This window comes from Loxodonta africana, chromosome 8, assembly GCF_030014295.1.
Source record: "Loxodonta africana isolate mLoxAfr1 chromosome 8, mLoxAfr1.hap2, whole genome shotgun sequence".
In the NCBI taxonomy this organism is placed as follows: domain Eukaryota; kingdom Metazoa; phylum Chordata; class Mammalia; order Proboscidea; family Elephantidae; genus Loxodonta; species Loxodonta africana.
In genome coordinates this window covers 98,379,448-98,396,289 of record NC_087349.1, presented here as the reverse complement: position 1 = coordinate 98,396,289, position 16,842 = coordinate 98,379,448, and the positions used below count along the sequence as shown (strand labels likewise).

At 39.0% G+C, this 16,842-nt stretch overlaps 1 protein-coding gene and 1 long non-coding RNA gene across 6 annotated transcripts in view; both read left to right on the top strand.

Moving 5' to 3' along the window:
• Positions 1-16,842, top strand: part of ELMO1 (engulfment and cell motility 1) — a 644,335-nt gene that overhangs the window by 392,149 nt on the left and 235,344 nt on the right. The window lies entirely within an intron of this gene.
• LOC135232258 (uncharacterized) overlaps positions 1-16,842 on the top strand; it is a 74,851-nt gene that overhangs the window by 36,738 nt on the left and 21,271 nt on the right. Inside the window, exon 1 of the long non-coding RNA XR_010322762.1 lies at positions 1-16,842. This exon is cut by the window's left edge and continues 36,738 nt beyond it. This is a non-coding gene — a long non-coding RNA (uncharacterized LOC135232258).

The following is a 16,842-nucleotide window of genomic DNA, read 5'->3' as shown; positions in this document are numbered from 1 at the left end:
TTATGTAAATTGTACATGGTGGTGAATATATTATCAAATCAAATTGCCTTTAGGGGTAATTACAGGATGCTGCTATGTCAACCAGGAAGCTGCAGGTTGAATGTTAACACTTCTTACGGAATGAAATGGAAACCCAACAGAGTTTATTTCTGTCCAGAGTCACAAGGTGCCTTTCAGTGTGACTCTTCATTTTTGTCAATGAAGCACACTGGGATGATATCAGCTGCAGAATATTACGGATTAAAAAAATAAAATCCTGATTGAAACCTATTGAAATGTGGAAACTTTCAGATTGCCAATCCAAATGTTTGGGTCACAGAGATTTGTCCCATGTCTTTCAAAAAGTAGACTTGTTCTGATGTATTTTCATATATACATATGTATGTGGAAATACATTAGAATATTAAAATAATCTATGATCCTAGTAAAATATAACAGATCTCAGCCTCCTCAAGGTACCCTTCTCCTACCATAATGCTTGAGAGTTAACCAGTATATTGCGGGCTTATTCTGTGTCACTACCTGGAAATTGAGGGCATCATTCTTTGTAATGGCTTCATGATACAAAACCATTTTGAACTCTTTCATTGGTTGAACTATTTTGCCTTGGTGCGTATTCCTTAACTCCAGTGAATGAATGACTTCATCCATTGCTAGCTATTTACATGTGCCCTCTTTGAAGACCAGCATCTGACTTACGGTCTATTCTTACTACATAGTCTGACTCGGTGTCTGTTCTGTATATGGTGGCCAAGGAAGCATTGTGGTTGGGAAGAAGGATGGAAGGAAGCGTGTATGTTGCTTTTCTGTTAGACTGATAAGTGCTACCACCATGGAATGGAACTTTGGGCAGCCCCAGTCACTGTCTCCAACCATTCGTTAGGATTGCTGTATTGGGAAAGAAATAAGGCTTCTCTTTAGAACATGTCCTTTTCCATAAAGGAGATCTGTAAATTTGGACTATATTCAGTGCTTTGAAGGGAGGCAAAAAAACTGTTGCCATTGAGCCTACACTGACTCATGGTGACCCCATATGTGTCCGAGAAGAGCTGTGCTCCATAGAGCTTTCAGTGGCTGATTTTTCAGAAGTAGGTTGCTAGGTCTTTCTTCCGGATGAGAGGCTACCTCCCTTGAAATATGTCCTGGTATTAGGCAGTAGATGACAGACCAGCTGGTCTTTACCACCATTTAAGTCTGCTCACTTTCTTTCTTAGTCTGTTCCTTTCTAATCCCAGTTTCTTAAAAAGTAAAATAAATTCTCTTTTTCATCTTATTTGATTTCCCATTAATCTATTTCTGGTTCTCCAGTCAGAGAAAACTGAAGTCGAACAAGTTTATGGTAAAGCAAACCTAATGCTGTGGTAGGTGTCGACTTTCTGAACACAAAGTATAAACAATGACCAACTTTGGAAACTCAGTCACCAACAAAAAGAGTCATTGAGATGCGAATCTGGAAATCTGAATCTTAGCCCCAGCAGCTTCTGTGATCAGTACTTGTTCTGTCTGAGTCATGCCCTCCTCCTGCCCCGCTCCTCACCAAACCAGGCTGCAAGCAGGTGACTGGTGCGTTAGCCCAGACTTTTCACAACTTACTTAGGTTTAGTTATTCTGTTAATGAAATAAAACAAAACTAATGATCTAATATATGGGGACTGAAACTCAAAAGCATTGTTTCGGTCAGTTGTAGAATTTTGTAGGCCTGTTTCTAACCAGACAGAGGGAAAGGAGCTATGGTTCATTAAAAGACACTTCTGCGGCTTTCTTAGCACGAGGACTTATAGTCAGGTGGCTAAATCCCTGCTTGTCTTTCTGGCTTTGTGACCTCAAAGAAGTTACTTAACTAAAGCTTTTGGATACCAGCCTTTAAAGGTGGAGTAATGATTCTTATCTCACAGGACTATGGAGAAGGTTAAAAGATCACCAATATGATCGAACCTAGGCTCTAATCCATAGTAAGTGCTCAAGTACATGTGTGTTTCCTCCTGTATCTTTGTTTCCATCCTCTTCCTGTGATTGTATCACAGAAACACCTTAAAAGTAATTATTGTTAAAAGTAAAATGCCAGCAGGCGGCTGGCTGGATGGACGTGTAGGTAGGTACCTGCCCTCAGGCAAGTCATTTATTTATCTTTCAGATGCCTTTTCTCCATTTCCAGCTCAGATTGGTAATTTGGAGCCATTGGGAACTGATGAGAAGATGAAAGGCATTGTTATCATTATTGCTCTGGTGCCAGGAGGTGTCATGTGGGAAAATTTGAAAAAGGAAAATGATAATAAAGAATAAAGATACCTGCCTAGAATTAAGCTCCGGTGTCCAAAGCCTCCTTCATATGATTCCAAAGCCACATTTCCTTAAGTGGGAGTTGAGGTTTAATCTCCTTGCCAGTTGGAAATAATTCCTAATGATTAACATAACAGTGAATCATTTTTGGGCTAGTGAAATACTATTGATGGCAGTTAGGAGTGAAAAGTTGTGAAATACACAGAAGCGGGTTTTGCCGTACAATGAAAGAGGAAAATAAAACAGCCGATGAATAGACCATAAAATATTTTCTATTAAAATATACTGAAAGTTTGATACACATAATAGTAGTTTTTAACAAGGACGTGTTATCAGATTTTTATGGTATTCCGTGTAGAAAGAGCTGATAAATTGGTCCTAAGTGTGCTTATCTGCCTTGAGATAATTAATTGTAACCTTTTCCTCATGGCAACCACTGCAAAGGCTTGAGACCTGTTTGGTTCCCCGTTTCACAGAGATCCAGCATTGTCTGCAAAAGCAGATAGAGTAGCTTCCCTGGGTGGATGAGAATCACCCCCTTGGGTTCATTAAGAGAAGCCATCAGTATGGTAAATGAAGAGGAGAGAAGGTAAAGAACTGTCTCAGGGTGGTTCACTGGACATTAAGTTGTTGGAAAAGGGCCCAACATCAGCCTCTCATCTGAGACTCTAAAATGGGGAGATTTTTCAAGGCCTCCGGTGGCTTTGGCAGGAAATCATGAGCCAGTGGAAGGCCTCATGGATAGCAGTACTGAGTCTGATGGGCATAGACCCTACCCATCAGTCACCTTAGGCCCTTTCTTCAAGTCTCCTATGAAGGGAAGGAGCCCACTATGGGTTCCAGAAATCTCTGAGAAATCCTTTTTGTATATGGATGAAATCGAAGCCACAACTCTAAACTTCCTAAATAGTTAATAACCACTGAGGAATCCTTCAACCAAGTATCTTCAGGTGGGGACATGGCCCCATGTGGAAGCAGGGCCTCCTGGTGGGTTTCTAGATGTGATTTCAGTCTGTTTTCAATACCCAGAGACCACGTTGGTTCTTTGGGGGACTACCCCAGAGGCTCCTGTATTGAGATTCTCCGGGGGAGGAGAGGGCATATCATCTTGACAGAGGGAGTCTAGTCCTGGCTGAACGTTCAGAAGTTGTTTATCTGCCCTCGTGGCACATGTAAACTCATTTCTCATCAGTTCCTCTAGTCATTCTGGTGAAAGCTTGTGTCGGGGGAGGAATCCTTTTCCTCACTTTATCCCTGTCCCCCTCTGATTGTTATGCCGCCACCACAGCAGAGCAGTGAAGGGGTAGCTGAGAGTGCCCTCAAGGGCGGAGGGAAAGAGAGCAGCAGGCACATGACTCTTCACCTCTCAGGTATTTAAAGTGAGTTTATTACTTTTTATTCCCATACAAGCATACTTTTTTTTTTTTAACTATTCAAGTTTTATTAAATATTAAGATCTTAAAATATAAATTTATTCTTTTTTATTGTTGTAAAAATATAGATAACACATTTGCCAAGTCAGCATCTTTCGTGTGTATAATTCAGTGGCACCAATTAATATCAGTCATCTCTTGCAATGATCACCAGTATCCATAACCAAATTTTCTGTCACCATAAATAGAAACTCAGCGCTTCCTAAACAATTATCCGCCCAATTCCTCCCCTTCTCCTGCCCTGGTAACCACTATTAAACTTTGATCTTCATGCATTTGCCTACTGTAGGTATTTTATGTAAGTAAGATCATACACTATTTGTCCTATTGTGGTTGACTTACTTCACTCAGCCTAACGCTTTCAAGCTTTCAAGGTTCATCCACGCTGTAGCATGTATCAGGACTTAACTTTATGGCTGAGTAATATTCCATTGTATGTATATACCACATTTTGTTCATCTGTTCTTCTGTTGCTGGATATTTGGATTGTTTCCACCTTCTGACTTGGGAATAGTGCTGTGGTAAACACCGATGTACATGCATCTACTTGCATTGTTGTCTTCAAGTTTCTTCGGTGTATACTTAAGAGCGGAACTGCTGGGTCATATGGTAGCTCTATGTTTAACTTTTTAAGGCACACAAACATACTTTATTTTGATTGCATAAAATTTAGAAACATTTGAAAAACAAGGAATACTGTGAACAACATAACAAACATTAAAAAGAACAATAAAAGAAACAAATGCTCCGGTATTTCTGTTTGATTCCTTTTTCATAATTTCTGTTTAATTGGTTTTCTTATTTTGTTCATGCATTATTTTTCTGATTTCCTTTAGTTCTTTTTTCGTGTTTTTCTTTAGCTCTTTGAACATATTTAATCTTTTTTTTTTTTTAAGTCTTTGTCTGTTAAGTCCGTTTTGGAGATTCCTTCAGGATGTTTTCTTTCGCTTTGCTTTGTCCTTTTGAATGGATCGCCGTTTTCTATTTTTATGACTTATAGTTTTTTGTTGAAAATTGGACATTTGAATATTATAATGTGGTAACTCTGGAAATTAGATTCTCTTCTAGGGTTTGCTTTTAGTTTTGTTTTAAGACTGTAATGGTCTATTTGTTTAATGCTTCTGCAATTTTTACAATGACTGACTGCCTTCTTGGTCACAGTTGGTCACGGAAGTCTGTTTCTTAACTTGTGCTAATGTAGTGTTTTGACAGAGAGTTTCTTGAATTCCAGGGGAAAACAAAATAAAGCAAAATTCTCTCCTGGTCTCCAGGGCACTCCTTCAACACCTAACCAGGCTTGCACTGAGCCTATGGATAAACCCTAGGTAAAAGCATAGGGTCTTTTCGGATATTTTCCGTGCATGCATCCTGCCCTTGGCATGTATGTGACTTTCTAAATTCCCTTGTATGTACAGATACTTTTGAATGCCCTAATTTCTCAAGGATTTTATGCCTCAGTTTCACTTTTTTATCCCCAGATGGCTACAAGCAGTTACAGTGTTTGGACAATACCTGCTTTTCCACCTGGTGTCAGTTGAGATAGGCCAAACAGAGATGAGTGCCTTGTTTCAGTCCTTCAGTTATCCCCAGGCAGGTTAGAACAGACCACATAATAATTTGTGAATAATCCAGTTCTTTGTTTCCTCCAGAGCCGGGAAATAAGAATCCCTCTCTGGGACTGCAGGCAGCTACGGCTTTAAGACTTCACTGAGCTGGGGAGGGGGTAGAACATGAATCCCTAGAAAACCAAAACCTTCTTACGATTTTGAAGTTGCCTTTTTTAATGATTCAGTATTTTCTTAGTTTCTGTAATCTCTGACTAATTTCCAGAGTTATAACAAAGTTCTCCAGTTTCTGCTTTTTTTTTTTTTGGTGTTTCTGTGGGCAGATAGGAATCGTGAGCTGCTTTTAGAGCCACCTTGCTGATATCACTGTCCCTGAAGTGAATTTTAAATCTACAATGGAAATGTGATAAGCCAGTTTATAATTCTTTTATAAGAGTGGTGCACACGCACACACACAGACTTATTTTTAATTTTGCACCTGCGTTGCTTTGACTTCAGAGAAAAATCCCGGAAAAAGCACCTTAGCATTCATACGCTAAGCCCCGCAGAATCAAAAAAAGTGAGAATGGGAAGGAATCGGGGAACTAAGGGAGTCTATGGGACTCTGCACTTGAGGCCTCTGCTGATCTGTGACAGTTTTCGTTGTTTGGCAGCCAGTGACATATATGTAAGCTATCATGGTGTGTGTGTGTGTATGTATGCATGTGTGTGTGTGTGCCAAGTTGTCACCTGTCTTTTTTTTGTAGTACTGCAGGACTAACCTTCTACTGTAACTGTGTCCTGCCAACCTCCTTAGCGTTAGAAATGCCTAGCCTTTTATAAATGTGGGTGATGATGTTAGAGGATTTTAAAAAATTGTTTTCCTTGCCACAGTATGAAGCTGGTAACATTATATAAATTCCCAAACTTAAAAAAAAATGCTTTCCAGTCTGAAAAGGTCCAAAATAGAGATCACTAAGCTAGCTCAACTGCCGGCACCACTCCCTACTAAACTGAACTTCGTAGATAAAGTTCAGGATGGCGAAGAGACTTGTTCTCCCTAATAGACACAGAGGTGAGATCATTCTGTGTGTGTGTGTGTGTGCACGCGCGCGCATGCATCAAAAGCTTAGACTAGCCTCTCCTCCTCTGATGATGTTCTGAATTTGCTGGGCCGAGGTGGTGTTATTGAGCTGGGTAAAGATTCTGTATGTTGGAGATATCTGGAAGGAGAAATGATGAAGGCGCTGTAAAGAACAAGGCTCATGAAAGAATCTCTTTTGTAGTGTATTTCATGAGAACACCTTGGCTTTGGAACTTGTCTTCTACTTCCAAATGGTTTTAACATCTCCTACCTGGAGTGACAGTTGGCAGGACTTCTGTCCTATAGAGAGCAAGCTGTGGAGATCACTAAGAGAGTCAGCCTTCCAGCACTTCATTCTCTTTAATCTTCTAAACTAGACATGTGCATGAATAGTCATTAAAATTTAATGTTTTTCAATAGCATGACAAGTCTGAACCATGATATCCTTGATTCTAACCTCTTATACTAGGCTAGGATGCAAGGCCAACCAAAGGATAATGTATAAGAGGGAAAAAAAAGTAAAAATATGCCACTGATTGTGTAATTCCCCTCAAAATGATCATAATTTATGTCTTGTTAGGTTTATATCAGTCCATTTAACAATCATTTATTAAGTACCTTCCTCCACCATATTGTCATTTAAAAATATAATACATTTTTAGTACTTAGCATGTGCTAGATATTTGGCTAATAATTTTTACAGTTGTTATTTCATTTAATACTTAAGCCATTCTATGGAACAGGTACTATCTTAATCTTCATTTTACAGTTGAGATAACTTGGTCAGGGATCCAGAAGAGTTCACAGCTTAAAGGTGACCAAATAACAACTGGTACTCTGTACTCTAACTCCCAAAGCCCCACTCTGCCCACTGGGCTCATCTGTCTTAAAGAACTCAGTTCTTGCCCTAAGTGTATCACTGTATTTCTCTTCTTCCTTCCCTACTACCACATATTCACACTCACAAAGAGAAAAGCAGCTGTTTTGGTGGTCTACTAGTGCCAGAACCCCTTTCCTCTAAATGTCCAACGGGATCCCATCCTTGGTGTCATACAACCCTGACAGACTGGACAAGTCAAATGTACCTGCTTAGAAAGAAAGTGAGGCAAGGCAAGTTTCCTTCATTTTCCATATTGTCCTTTTCCTAAAAATTCAGATTAAATGGACCCAGTTTGTAGTAGGCATTTCCTGGTTTTGTTTTCTAACAGAAACCGCCACTTCTTGTCATGGACCAGGGTTCTGTTTAAGCTTATCCATCAGAGCTGTGCTTGATCTGAGCAAGGTGGTTGCTGTAGGGATTCTGAAGGAAGGAGCTCCCAGAAATATTTATCTTATTGTCAAGTGATGCATGAAAAGCTAACCCTGCCTGGTGCCCCTGTCAAAAAAGTCATTTAGAAGAAACAGCAACTGGTGTGGCTTTTTAATCACTGCATTTCTTCCCTCTTGGGTGCACTGACCTTGCAAAGAACTGGCTAGGGATCCATAGTCCATAAAAGTAGCGATGTTTATAAACCACCTTTCCTCCAATGTGGAAGAACTACACCACAAATTTTACTAAAAATAAAATATTCCTGAAATAGCATTGAGGGAGGTAAGACTGTTTAAGTTGTAAATTATTTCCGGGTAGGACTATATATTTATTTTTTTCTCCTCAAATCAGCAATGCTTACTAAATATTTTCTGATTAGTGGATTACTGGTTAAGGTTAAGATCAGTGCTAAATCGTGTTGTCACAGGATGGGTTACATAGAAATTTGTAGCCGCCCTTTCAGTGGAAGCTATGAGCAGGGCTGATAGTGGCAACTCACTGTATATGGCTGGGCATTGCCCAACTCTAAGATGTGCCATTCACATAGATAATGATGATAATGGTGTCCCCTAGAGTTAGAAACTGCCCAATCGTGTAGCAGCTCATTTGGGATCACAGCAGGATCCATGACTAACCAGACTTAATGAGCATTTGGTAAACAGGCACATTCCCTGGACAGCTTCTCACTCTCAGAGTCATAGGAGACAGAACCAATGAGAGACTCCACCTACTGGAGGACTGGAGCTAATGACATCATATACAGTGTTGAATATCAACTCATAAGCTGTTTGGGGGCAGATCCTACAAATGGATGGTTAGTGACCACGTCTTGTTGATTCTTGGTAGACTATCTGGGCAGTGATTCTGCAGGGCTTTGGGGGTTAGGTGTCTTGACTAGATTTACTCTCATACCTGAACTTCTTAAATCCGTGTCATTATGGACCCAGGAGTCTTTGTTCAGCTCCTTCTATGGTATCAAGTATCAAAAGATGAAGAAACTGAGGCTCAGGGAGGGAACTCAGCTTGTCCAAATTCACATAGCTAGTAAGCAGTAGAGATGGAGTTTACCCACATCTTGAAAGCCTGTGTTCTTTGTATTTCACTCTGCTGCTTCTAGTTTGGGCAGGGTTTTCTGTAGACATTCCAGTTCTTTGTTTCTTGTTATCTTCTCTGTATATCCATCTACCAGTCACTGGAGGCACTTTCTCATATTCATTTTAATGTTCAGTGTTTATGTTGTAGTATCAGTTGCACCTGCTTTTTGACTTGGCTGACAGGGAGACATGAGTATCGTGGGGAAGCTAAATGATAAACTCCTTGGAAATCTCTTCCCTGGGTGATGGAATATGCTCAGCCCTATTGTTTGTAAGCAAAAGCATTACTACTGGGACAAGAAATGCAATGCATATGCTAATATGTGCATGAATAGTTGGAAGGATGTCTGAATCAAAGAAGCTTGTCTGTTTCACATTTATAGCCAATGGATGTTGAATTTTTTTCAGCAGGCTTTCAATGAAATGGGAGAGGTGCCAGAAGCTGGATATGACTATGTAATAATGCCTTCCTCTGAATTGCTATAGGGTGGCATGTTATTTGCAAGGGGTTGGATAAAATGGTTATGAACCCTAAAATCCTATGATTTTCTAAATAGCAGATAATTATATAGTATACAAATCCCTTAGCTATACTTAAGATGATTTGAATAAGCCCAAATTCTTAAATTTAACTTAAATTAAAAAAAAAAGAAAAAATCTTTTTTTTAATTTAAATTAGGATTATACAAAATATTTAAATTTTATTTATTTTCAGATTATCTGTAAATTTTCATAGCATATTTTACCTGTTATTACTAACCCCTATGTGAAAATGGCCCCTTGTAACTTTCTGGATAACTAACTTTTAGCATGTATCACTGTCCTCCTTACAGTTCAGTTCTTATGCCCATAACCAAAAAAAGGTTTTTTTAAATAGGGACCCCGTCATGCATCTTTGTGGTAGGCACTTAGTCAGTGTATGCTAAGGGCCTGAAAAATCAATGTTATAATTTTCACAAATCTTTAAAGGTAAATTTTGAAAACTATATTATATATATATATATATTTTTAGTGGGTTATTGATAAATACAAGTTTGTTTGGTATTTGCAAGAGCAAGTAAACTCTGAGAGACATTTTGGATTCACTAAACTTGATTTCTACCAAAACATCACTTCCTTTTCTGTCATAGGTATTAGCACGATAAACTAGACAGGTGTTCTAAAGAGAGTGCATCTAAGTTCTTGAGAATTTCTCAAGATCATTTCCTTGGATGGAGAATGAACCTGACCTTACCTATATCCTTTTAAAGATTTGAGTCCATGATCAGAACAAAGGCATGCAGATTTTTCAGAATATGCCAAACCAAAAGGGATCTTTCATAATTAAAGATTTTCACATGTCCCAATAGGCTGAATCCATGGGACAGAAATCAAGATTAAACTTAACTTTGATAAAATGTTGCACTTAGATTAAAAAAAAAAAATCAATTGCACAAATTTATAACCGAGGAGATCCTCAGTCAATAACTCTGGTAAAGGGCCTGAGCATTTTAGTAGATGACACCATCAGTTTGCACCCCTGGTAAGTGGCTGATAAGTAAAACCAGTGCCATTGTAGGTGCACTCACAGAGATATAGTTTCCAGATTCAAGGAAGGAGTTCATAGTCATGCCTGAAATTTTATGAATCATTCTGGGACACATATTCTAAGAAGGTCTTTGGCAAACAGGAGCACACACAGAAGGTAAAGATGCCTTTATGCAACAGTTAAAGAAAATGAAGTGTGATTGGCCTTGAGAAGAGAAGGCTAAAAGGAAACACATTAACTTTTTCAAGTATTTTGTGGATTTTCAAGGAAAAGGTGTTTGACTTATTGCATGTAACTCTAGAGGATAAACTAGGACCATTGTGTGTGGAAATTTTAGGAAATCATATCACCAGTCATTTTTGCTTTTGGTTTTCTTAACAAAGAAAAGAAAGTGTCTTGCAAAGTTGTGAGACATTACTCCTGTTCTAACCAAAACTATATGACAGTCTTTCATGGATGTTGCCAAGACCCGGGCTAGAGTTCCCTTATCATCTTTTGATTTTCCATCATGTGCCTGTAATACTTTTTCAATAAATAACTAATCAACATAAGGGATAAGTAAAAACGAGTTCTCTCCTGTGTCTGAAAGTGCAGATTACTAAAGGAATATTTTGATAATAGTATCTCCAAGAACCCAACAATAGAAAAACAGCTGGATTCTCTTTGCCTGATATGCTCCTCTCCACCCCCACCCCAGCATATCTGTGGAACATTTCACAAGTCACAGACACTACTGTCCGGCATTCTTTATGACGGAGACTAAATTGCCATCTTTAGGGAACCTAGGGCAAACAGGACCTGTGGTGGATGCTCTCCATGGTGCTGAATTGAGCAGGGATTTTTTTTTTTTTTTTTTTTTTTTTTGGCACAGTGGTTAAGAGCTGGGCTGCTAACCAAAATGTCAGCAGTTCAAATCCACCAGCCGCTCTTTAGAACCCTTTGGGGCAGTTCTACTCTGTCCTACAGGGTCGCCATGAGTTGGAATTCGACTTGACAGCCATGAGTTCTATTTCGGGTTTTCCGAGACTAAGATTTGCCTTCTCCTTATGCCTGTCCTGAAATGATTCACAGTGCACCTCTTGCTTATAAGTCTGCCTTTTTATTATGGCCCCAACCCATACAGATCATATCCTTACATAAAGCCTTCTGATATTTCTGCCTGCCTTTGCTTAAATCCATCTGGATACCCAGTCTGCCTTGACCTCAGTCTACTAACCTGTCTCTTCAGAAAAATGAGTTATGAAAGAGATTTACAGATTTGGGTAATCATAGTAGGTGAGACACCACATTCTTAAATCTATTTTGACCTATTAAACAATTACGTTTCTTATCACTTCCAAAGTCTCTCCTGGTATATATTTATCTATTCTCAGTAAGCTTACACATGGAAGTAACTAATGGATGAGGTGGATATCTGGCTGAGGAGGAGGATTTTAGGGATTTGATGATGCCACTGATTGACTAATTTAAAAAAAACTAATTTTCTTCTCTTTTAATTTCTCTCATACATACAAAGCACGGTTCTCAATGGCTGGAAATACTGATATATTTAAGCTAACCTGGCTTTTCATGAAATGAAAAATTGTGAGTAAAGGGCACCCCATGACAGCTAGAAGAAACACATTGACAGAATATCTTGACAATAGAAGCAGAGATCTGATAAACTTGGATGGAGCATGGTGGACAGTCATGGTGTGCAGATAGGAAAAGGATACTGCTGGACTAGCAGAGAAGGATTCTTCTGTCCTACCATTGGCCTCAACAGACATAAAGAAATTGACTGGTGATGGGATAATTATTCTCCGTGGACCCAAGCAACTGGGCTTGAGCTCAAATGAGAAGATCTTGGAAACCTTAGAATTCAAAGGAGGAGAGGGAGCTACTAAAAGAGAAGAAGAGCATGAAGCATAATAGAAGGGAAGATCTGAGAGTCTCTGCTATTTAATGATAATCAACTTATATAAAAACTTAAACAGGAGACAAAGCATTTAAGGTTCATAAATTATATAACCAAATTTTCATGGTAAAATTCCCTGAAGAAAGAATTCATTCAGACTGGTTCACTAGTTATATAGAACAGCACTACACCCAATCATTCAGTTGGTAAATACTTTCCGTGATACATATGAGTTTGGTAGAAAGAGGAAAACAATCCCTTTGAAAATATGGAAAAAATAGAAGGATTCATGAAATATAACAAGCGAGGCATTTAATCTTTGGGATTCATCCAACCGTATTTTCTGACTGAATAGTATTTTATGTAAAGAACCTTGAGCAGTGAAGAATTTGTACTTTTTCATGATTTAGACCAACCTTATTAGCTTCTGGTCAAACTCAAGGTCGGATTTATTAGTCTTAGACAAATTATCCAAATTAGGAAGATTCACTAAAAAAGTAGCCCATTTATTGAAAAATTCTCATTGAAAGCTTTTTATTTTTATTTTTTTCTAAGTAGAATATTCCCCAGAGTTAAGGTATTCTCATGTCCATTTGAAAAGCTCTTATTATTATATCTCAACCCAGTGTGCCCAAGAGGCCAAGGCCCATGTCTCATTATCTCCCCTTTCTTTTAGCACTGCAGTTCTTTCAAAAGTTTTGGTGCTAATTATACTCACTCTGAAAGAAAACAATATCCAAATGCTTCCTTTCACAGAAGGCCTCAGATCAATCACATAGCCAGAAGAGCAAGGAAGCTGAATGCGTCAAAGGAAGAATTCCCCTGTAAATTCCACACTTTAGGCAGGGCATCCTCCCTAAAGCCCTCAGAGTAGACTAGTCCCTCCAGCTGTTCTGTCTTCTGTGGTCCAATTGTTTCTCTGGATGGTAATTAACCTCAGTTGGAGGAGGCTAAATATCAGCAACAAATATTTGACTTTCTTCCATGGAAGCACAAATGAGGCTATGATAAAAACACTTCCTGTTCATTACCACCTGAACTAGACTCAGACTTCTTCATCTCTCAAGTAGAATCGTATGAACTACCTCTCAGAGTTGCTGTTGGGCATTTAGGACATAGTAGGGGTACAGTAATTGTTCTCTCTCTACTTTCTCTTCAAGGCTATGTTAAAAACACACAAGTAAACAAACCCATTGCTGTTGAGTCGGTTTGACTCATGGCAACCCCATGCATTACAGAGTAGAATTGCTTCGTAGGGTTTTCTTGGCTGTAATGTTTATGGAAGATTTCTTCCGTGGAACTACTAGGTAGGTTCAGACTGCCAACCTTTAGGTCAGCAGCCCATCACAAACCACTTGTGCCACCCAGGCTCCTTTTCAAGATTATGCTAAGCACTACTAAAAGAGAGAACTAGAAGTAAGTTTTTGTTTCTTCTGGTTACTGTCACCATGCTTAAACACCTAGATATCATTTTCCCCTGAAGGCCTTACAACTTCTTACTAAATCAAGTCTGTGGTGGATCTATCTCCTCCTGAGGGGAGCCTCCAGAGGGTAGCTTTCATTGAATCCAATGATCGAATGTGATAAATAGGGCTGCTGCCCTAAGCTCTTGGTTTATGCAGCGCTCCTAGAGAAAAGGATAAGGCATACCCCCAAGGGAAAGCCAGATTTGGAGAGGCAAGTGTGAACTGATTGATATGATCATAAATTTAAAATTTATTAAGGAAAACAAAATCTTTTTCAATGGCTACAACAATAAAAAAAAAAAATAGAAGGTGGGAAAATAAGATTTAAAAGTGAAAGGTGTGTGGGGAATGACTGCTAAAGGGTACAAGGTTTCTTTTTGTGGTGATGGAAATGTTCCAAAATTATATTATGGTGATGGTTGCACAACTCTTGAAATATACTAAAAACCATTAAATTGTACATGTAAATGGGTGGATTTTATGGTTTGTAAATTATGTCTCAATAGAGCTGTTAATTTTTTTTTAAAGTGGGAGGAGAGGTGATATTCTCCAATAGCATAGGCAGTGAAGACAAGAAGACTTAGTTGAAATCCCTATGGCTTTGGGTGGCCTTGGGCAAGCAGTACTTCAGTGTCTCTCCTCTAAAATGGAAATAGGAAGACCTCATCATAGGCTCGTTGAGGTGAGGGTGATTGGGATAACATATGTAAAACATCTGCCAGATACTTATCTTAGACAACCAGCTGCTGTATAGTGGTCCGTAGGGTTTTCACTCCATAGGGTTTTCACTGACTGATTTTTCAGAAGCAGATCACCAGGCCTTTCTTCTGAGGCACCTGTGGGTGGATTCAAACCATCAACATTTTGGTTACCAGCCGAGTGCCTTAACTGTTTGTACCACCCATGGACTCCAACTTAGAAAGCCCATGGTAATGCCAGTTATTAGGAGTGAGGGGGAAAATGTTGTGGTATGGAGGTGGTAGTAGAAGTAAGTCTTTAGTATAAAAAGTTCTAAGCCTGTGAAAAGCATTTCTGAACAAATATTAGACCATCCTATTTCAGGATATATTTCTTCCCTCAAAACTGTATTAAAGGGTGTGGTTGGTTTTATTGTGTTCCCTCAGTGAGCTCTCTTGCCTCACCATTTCCCTGGCTGACCCGGAGACTAAATCAGCACATCCAGTTATACAAGAATATGGTTGAAAATCAGACACAATCCAGAAACCCTTCAAGGAAAATAGGGCAGTTCTGATCTTTAAAAAATCTTCCCCCCTGCATTCCTTTGGAAAGGGAAAACTCATACAAATGAGAAGGTACTGAAATCTAGCCATATCTCAATTGGCTTACAAGGGCTACCAGCAGAATCCATGGCTTTGCATAAAATGAAAAAGCTGTGCCATCAGAGGAGAGTCCTTGGTGGAGAGCTAGACCAGGGATCTGGGTGGGGAGAGTGCTCTGGGAGTCCCAGAACCAGACAGGTGGTGCTTGGGCTATAGGAAGCCCCCTCCCCTGACCTCAGATTCTGTGCTTATTTATCCAGTTCATTGTAAGGTAGCATTTATCCATTATAAAGACAAATGAGGTGGTCTCTATCATAAAAGCTGGAATTCCTATGGAAAGACAGAGAAAAGTTCAGAAAGAAGTTAAATAATTACAGGTTATACCAAATGATGAATAAATAAAAGGGCTGAAAAAGAGGATCTTTTTCCCGTGGGTCTGTCGGACCACATTATATCTATTAGGCTCATCGAGAAGAGCCAGTTTCATCTCATTTCCACATCTACAAAGGAGATAAAAAGCAGCTCACATTGTGAAATGCAGTCCAAGCCCTTCCTAGGAACACAGGATATTCTGGGTCAACTGAACTTTAATTATCCAAATAGGTTACTGCTTAGGCTCTGTTTTGAAAACTCTTACAGAAGACCCTGGCTGTGTGATTCCAAAGTAAGTTAATGCATGGGAAATCACTATGAAAATATTGTGTGCTTATGTAGGAATCAATCTGATGATCATCTCATGAAATGTTTTTTAAACATGTGTTCAGGCTCTTTCCATGACAGCTTTCAAATAGGCATAGTATGTATGCACATGTGCATGTGTGTACCCATCCGTCCATCCGTTCAATCCGTCCAATCCATCCAACCCGTCCATCCGTTTGTGAAGTGTAAATTAAATGATGACTATCTCACACAGGCTCCAGCTTTAAAATTGCCATGTTGGGTAGATAGGGGCAACTCCTGAGACGAAGGCGTCCATCGTATAACTTCAAAGAACAATTATAATATTGGTCCAATGCACAGAATGTTTTTTTTTTTTTGCTCTTTAATAAAAATATGTAGAAAATAAGTTACTACAATGCAAACATGATTATTTAGTTTTTATAATTTAAGGAAATTTACTTTGAAAATATATAGCATATATAATAATAATAATATGCTACATATAAAAATACATAGCATATAATATAATGGTGGCCCAGTGGTTAAGAGCTATGGCCGCTAAGCAGAAGGTCTACAGTTGGAATCCAGCAGCCCCTTCTTGGAAACCCTGTGGGGCAGTTCTGCTCTGTCCTACAGGGTCGCTATGAGTTAGAATCGACTCCACGGCAATGGGCTTGGTTTGGATAATAATATAGTTTTTTGCCAGATTGTAATGTCTAAATCAGTAGTTCCCAACCAAGGGTGATTTTGTGCCCAAGGGATGTTTTTCAATGTCGGGAGACCTTTTTGGTTATCATAGCTGGGTGGTGAGGAATACAGCCGGCATCAGTGGGTAGAGGTCGGGATGCCACTAAATGTCTTGCCATGCACAGGACAGCCCCCAACAGCAAAGAACTATCAAAGAATTATTGTCCCTAAATATCAGTAGTACCACGGTTGGGAAGTCTGTCCTAAACCAATAAAAATTTTTGTCATAATTTTCAAGATTTGAAGATTTAGTTTTACATGGCAAAACCTATAATTTATTGTTAAGTGCAATGAGTTTTCAGAGAAATAAACTACTGGTAAATATTTCTTATATGTAGTGCTTTATATTCTGATCAGAGAAAGAAGGTTTCTCTTTATTTTAACATACCTTTAAGAAAATTTTTTTTTTTTTTTTCACTAGGAGGGTAGGGAAACGGAAAACTGTAATATGAATTCCCTGCCTGGGGTGCTTCTCTGAGAGCCTTCACTGAATGCAGAAGGATCTCTTATTGACAAATAG